Below are 6603 nucleotides of genomic sequence, written 5' to 3' on the forward strand. Positions count from 1 at the left end.
GAGTCACAACAAGTTAGGGTGAAGAAATATTTGCTGAGAATCCAGGAAACTCACAGTTCTGTGGAATCACTGCAAATGCTTTCAAATGAAAGTTTCTTTCCCTTGCCTCTGCTTAGGGTTACTTCCACAGGAAACAAAGCGTAGAGATCACACTGAGAACTAGTTGAGTGAGTTTCAGTTTCAAGCAGCTAGCATAAACCGTGTTTGATGTATAATTCCAGATGCATGTATCCCTATAAGGGAAAAGGAAGTGAAACCTAAACATTCAAAAGCGTTCCTGCAAACGAACTTTTCAACCTAGAAGAACGAAATTTGTTTAGCTAAGTGCAGCTGGTAAACTCGTCTTTCCTGACAAGTATCATCCAGATCAGGTGAGTAAATATTTGCAGAGATTCCAGTTAACTTGGAGCTCTGTTGAAGCTCTGTAAATGCTTTCTTAGGAAAGCGAATGTTCCTTGCCTCCACTTAGGACCACTTCACCAGGGAACCAATCACAGAGAGCACACCGGAACTAATTGAGTGAGTCAAGCTTCAAGCAGCTAGCACAAAGAGTGTTTGATTTAGAGTTGAAAATGCCTGTATGCCTATAGGTTCAAATGAAGAGAAACCCCCCCAAATTCAATGTCTTCCTGAAAGCAAATGTTTCAACGTAGAAGAACGAAATTTTGGCAGCCAAATGCAACTGGTATGCTCATCTTGCTTACCTAGTCTCAACAAGATCAAGTGAAAAAATATTCGCTGAATTTCCAGTAAACTTGGGAGTTTTGTGGAAGCTCTGCAAACACTTACATAAGAAAGTGTATTTTCCTTGCCTCTGCTTGGGGATACTTCAGCAGGGGACAATGCATAAAGAGCCACTGAGAAGTCATTGAGTGGGCCAAGTTTCAAACAGGTATCACAAACTGTGTTTGATTGAGCATTCCAAATGCATGTATTCCTATAGGGAAAAAAGAAGTTAAACCTGAAAATTCAAAGTGTTCCTGCAAAGGAACTCTTCAACATAAGATGACGAAATTTGGGCTGCCAAGTGCAACTCATCTACTCAGTTTTGCTGCCAAGTATCAACAAGATCGGGTGAAAAAATATTTGCTGAGAGTCCAGTAAACTCTGTTCTGTGGATGCTCTACAAACACTTTCAAATGAAAGTTGATTTTTCTCTGCTCTGCTTCGGTGTACATAAACCGGTAACAAAGCATAGAGAGCACAATGAGAATTCATTCAGTGAGTCAGTTTTCAAGCAGCTAGCACAAACCGTGTTTGATTTCGATTTCCAAAAGCATGTATCCCTATAGGGGAAAATGTAGTAAAACCTAACTAATCCAAGTCATCCTGCAAAGGAATGATTCAGCCTAGCAGAACAAAATTGGTGCTGCCAAGAGCAACTGGTATACACATTTTTCTACCAAGTATCAACAAGTTCGGGTGAATAAACATTTGCTGAGATTCCGGTAAACTCAGAGTTCTGTGCACGCTTTGCAAATGCTTTCAAATGAAAGTGTATGTTCCTTGCCTCCGCTTAGAGCTACTACCACAGGGAACAAAGCATAGAGAGCACACCGAGAACGAATTGAGTGAGTCAAGTTGGAAGAAGCTAGCACAAACCGTGTTGGATATACAGTTCCAAATGCATGTATCCCCATACGGGAAAAGGAAGTGAAACTTAAAATTCAAAGTGCTCCTGCAAACGAACGCTTCAACCCTGAAGAACGAAATTTGGGCAGCCACGTGAAACCGGTATACTCATCTTTGCTGCCAAGTACCATCAAGATCGGGTGAAAAAATTTTGCTGAGATTCCAGTAAACTCAGAGTTCTGTGGAAGCTCTGCAAACACTTTCAAATGAAAGTATATTTTCCTTGCCTCTGCTTAGGGCTACTTCAACAGGAAACAAAGCATAGAGAGTGCACTGAGAACTAACTGAGTGAGTCAACTTTCATGCAGCTAGTACCAACCGCGTTTGAGTTAGAGTTCCAAATGCATGTATCCCTATAGGGGAAAATGAAGTGAAACCTCCAATTTCAAAGTGTTCCTGCAAACGAACTATTCAACCTAGAAGATCTAAATTTGGGCAGCCAAATGCAACCGGTCTACTTATCTTTGCTGTCGAGTCACAACAAGTTAGGGTGAAGAAATATTTGCTGAGAATCCAGGAAACTCACAGTTCTGTGGAATCACTGCAAATGCTTTCAAATGAAAGTTTCTTTCCCTTGCCTCTGCTTAGGGTTACTTCCACAGGAAACAAAGCGTAGAGATCACACTGAGAACTAGTTGAGTGAGTTTCAGTTTCAAGCAGCTAGCATAAACCGTGTTTGATGTATAATTCCAGATGCATGTATCCCTATAAGGGAAAAGGAAGTGAAACCTAAACATTCAAAAGCGTTCCTGCAAACGAACTTTTCAACCTAGAAGAACGAAATTTGTTTAGCTAAGTGCAGCTGGTAAACTCGTCTTTCCTGACAAGTATCATCCAGATCAGGTGAGTAAATATTTGCAGAGATTCCAGTTAACTTGGAGCTCTGTTGAAGCTCTGTAAATGCTTTCTTAGGAAAGCGAATGTTCCTTGCCTCCACTTAGGACCACTTCACCAGGGAACCAATCACAGAGAGCACACCGGAACTAATTGAGTGAGTCAAGCTTCAAGCAGCTAGCACAAAGAGTGTTTGATTTAGAGTTGAAAATGCCTGTATGCCTATAGGTTCAAATGAAGAGAAACCCCCCCAAATTCAATGTCTTCCTGAAAGCAAATGTTTCAACGTAGAAGAACGAAATTTTGGCAGCCAAATGCAACTGGTATGCTCATCTTGCTTACCTAGTCTCAACAAGATCAAGTGAAAAAATATTCGCTGAATTTCCAGTAAACTTGGGAGTTTTGTGGAAGCTCTGCAAACACTTACATAAGAAAGTGTATTTTCCTTGCCTCTGCTTGGGGATACTTCAGCAGGGGACAATGCATAAAGAGCCACTGAGAAGTCATTGAGTGGGCCAAGTTTCAAACAGGTATCACAAACTGTGTTTGATTGAGCATTCCAAATGCATGTATTCCTATAGGGAAAAAAGAAGTTAAACCTGAAAATTCAAAGTGTTCCTGCAAAGGAACTCTTCAACATAAGATGACGAAATTTGGGCTGCCAAGTGCAACTCATCTACTCAGTTTTGCTGCCAAGTATCAACAAGATCTGCCGCAGACTGGCCCACCGGAGACCACCGACCACGGGAGAACCAGGGAGAAGGCTCTAGGAGAAGTCAGGAATCGGCGAGGAAATGACAGACAGACACACTCAATGAAGAGATTATGCTGCTGTAATTTTATTGAGATTTGTGCATGGTTTATATAGAGATGCAATCAAGGAAATTTAGCATGGGTTTACATCACCAGACATCTGCAGATTACACAATCTTGTAAAGCAAAAGTACAGAGACATTGTTACATAGTGAGCTGTTCTTGGTATAACAATGTGGTTTTTTAAGCAGGGGCCAGAACATAACTTTCCGTGAACTTAGTCTCACACCATTACCCACATGTCTGTTTGAACTTCCTTTCACAGGCCTATTGTTAAGTGTTTGGTGTTTTACCACAGCCCTGGGTGGTCTTCTATAGCTATTTTTCCTTCTAGCATTTCCATATAATATTGTTTTATTACTGTCCAAGATTTAATGTCCTGAGCATGTAACCAACCATACCGTCCTCTTTCTAATTGTCTCTCTGCTTCCCTGATTTGCCAAGAGATGCCAGGTTCTAGCATTTCAATTAATTCCTTTCTTTCTTGTTCACTTTGTAAACACCAGGGTTTACGAGTACGTGCCAATCTTTCTGACCAAGGGAGAGAATGCCATTCCCGTCTTTGGCCCTCATAATTAACCCACCGACGACCCTGTGCATCATACCATCCCGTATAAGGAAGGGGGTGTAGGTAATGATTAGGCCCTGGACGTCTAGGGGGAGTCCACCAACCTCCTTTCAATTTATATTGTAACCATTTCCCATCTATCCAACGTGTGGGAATTGCCAAACGTCTGAGCTGTTTTTCTGTAGAACTGTTAGGCTTACTGTGAGGATTTCCCCTGAGCATTTCTATTTTAGCCTTAATGGGGTCTGTGTCATCCACATCTATGAATAACTCTGCTTGTTCAACTGCATCCAGGAATTGTCCCAAAGATTTTCCTTCAGTTCCTTTTTCTACCACAGTAATCCAAGCTTGCATCACAGGAGGGGCAAAATCCAGGAGTTTCCGTAAAGTAATCATATGTGACACATTAGTTGCTGTTTTAGTTTCATTTTGAGTATTTCGGACATTAGGCAAAATGATCTGTTGAAAAGATACAAGAAGACCACAAAACATACATAGAATAAACACCATAGCCCAAAGCCACCAAGAGGAATAGCAAGATCGAGCCTTTTGATGCATATAACATGCAGATTGAAAGGGAAGTGCCTGGGGCTTCGCTCCGAAGAGCACTAACCCCAATCCTGCGCCGTTTTTCCACCTCAGCGGCATCTTGCTACACGGGTGTGACGGCCGTGGACGGAGCAGTTCCCCGTTTTTTATTATTAAAATGTAGCTCAAAGAGATCTTGCTTCACTTGACGAACAGCACTGAAAAGACATTTGAGAAGACAGGGAAAGAGAAATATAACCAACATGATCAATAATGCCAATATGCCGAGGAGAATGAAATATTGAATCCAATCAAGAGGATTAAGAGCTTTAACTCCTTTTTGAATTTCAGATGCCAAATCTTGTAAACCTCCTAGTTGCAAATGAGATTGACTGATAGCAGAAATATCTTTTTGTAATCCTTCTAAATTATGAGTCAAATCATTATCATTCCATACACCTTGTAAGTGGGCACGGACTTTATCCCAAGATTGTGACCTATTGTAGGGTAAAGGAGTCACGCATATTGACTTGAAACTATCATGACATCTGGTGGATAGGGTGGTTTTAAGATTAGAAATGTCCTGACCTAAAGCAATGACTACTTCTTCTAAAACATTGATTTTTGCTTCAAGCTTACGATCAATGGCTGCTTGTTCAAGCAAAGCTGCAGTTACATTTTTATTTAAAGCATTAACATAATGAGCAGTATGGATCTCCTGTACTAAGGCTGTGGTTGCTACTGCGAAAGTTGTTATGATAGAAATGAGTGCTGTGATGCCTAATATTAAGGCTGCCACGAATCTTTTAGGCCTGATAAGATCGTTTAAAATTGAAAGCACTTGCATAGCAGAATTATCATACCACGGATCGTCTCCCAATTCGACAGGTAACATAACATAAGGAGGTCTTTTAACAATGATCATAGTGCCCAAATCTTTAGGTTCAGCAGATGTGATACAATTAGTTAACTTACAAGAATTGCAAACAATGGAATAAGAATTACCTTGTTTAGTAATATTAACAAAGGATGATTGGGCTAAAAGTAGCGCAAAAGGATAAGAAATACAAGCCTTAAGACCAATTGCGTCACTATGAGTATGATTAGGTCTCTTTTCTAATAACATATTAGAAGCTGCAATTAATCTAAATAGATCTGGAAAAGAGTGAGTAATATTTCCATTATACACATACCATATCGGAGTAACAAACCCCACAGAGAACCATCGACGTAGTGGCTCTCCATTAGAAACAAATGTATACTGATTAAATTTATCTTTATGAGAATTTATATAATTTTCATAAATATTGGCTTGAAAATTAGAGTTAGAATAATCCCATATTTTTAAATCATATCCCTTAGGATGATACCAAGAAGCTGCATTGGCGAAACCACATTGAAGCCAAGCAGGGAATCGATTAATGGCAGAGTCCCAAAATTGATTCTGATCTCTATATTTTTGAATACATAAAGTAATGGGCACATGGGAGACAGAAGTATGATTATCTTTATAGTTGCTGTCTCCAAGAGTTAACATTTGAGTTTCCCAGACCCACCGATGGCTAGCACTAACCTTATCTGGCCCGTCAGTAAGGAAGGTTCTATAAGAAGTAGATACACAGCCTTCAGGAGTTTTTCCTTGAATGGCAATGCAGATTGGTAAGGAGTCAGCACGTCCTTCAAAATTTATTAAAGAGGAAGAGGAGGAGCGTGCATTAGAATCTTGAAATCCCCCGAGACGATCAGTATCATTGGTCAAAATTCTGATCGGCTGAGGATCTAGCCAACCCACGGGCTGCAGAATAGGAGGATTAGGAACATAAGCCCAGAAAGCCACACCTTCTACTGGGGGTGGGGCAGAAATTATTGCTAAAAATGCCAAAAAGTACATTTCCATAGTTAGGGGTTTTCCTTGATTGAGTAAAAGTTGTTTTGTCTGCTTAGTTAGAGCTTTGACTTTGGTCCACGTTATCGCCGGCTGCATTTTCGAGCTCAGTTTCATTTTTTTCATTTGCCACGTCAATTTTTTCTGTTGTCGACGGAGCTTCCACTTTTTGTTTTTGTTCTGCCGGTGCGGCTGGTCTGATGAGTCTGTCTGGGATCCAAATGGGAGATTCGGCATCCTGTGGAAAGACACAAGCATACCCTCGTCCCGAGGTGATTAAGATATCTGGACCTTTCCATTGTCCGGAAAGGAGATCTTTCCACAAGACCCTTACCACGGCTGA

At 40.7% G+C, this 6603-nt stretch overlaps 1 long non-coding RNA gene across 1 annotated transcript; it reads right to left on the reverse strand.

Annotated features, from left to right (window-relative positions):
* Nucleotides 1-3289: 3289 nt before the first annotated feature.
* Nucleotides 3290-6090, reverse strand: LOC139704139 (uncharacterized). Its single transcript, XR_011706189.1, has 2 exons — nucleotides 5949-6090; nucleotides 3290-4593 (listed from the first exon to the last, which is right to left on the reverse strand). It is a non-coding gene; the product is annotated as an uncharacterized lncRNA (long non-coding RNA).
* Nucleotides 6091-6603: the final 513 nt, after the last annotated feature.

The sequence above is a fragment of the Marmota flaviventris genome, unplaced genomic scaffold (assembly GCF_047511675.1).
Source record: "Marmota flaviventris isolate mMarFla1 unplaced genomic scaffold, mMarFla1.hap1 Scaffold_321, whole genome shotgun sequence".
In the NCBI taxonomy this organism is placed as follows: domain Eukaryota; kingdom Metazoa; phylum Chordata; class Mammalia; order Rodentia; family Sciuridae; genus Marmota; species Marmota flaviventris.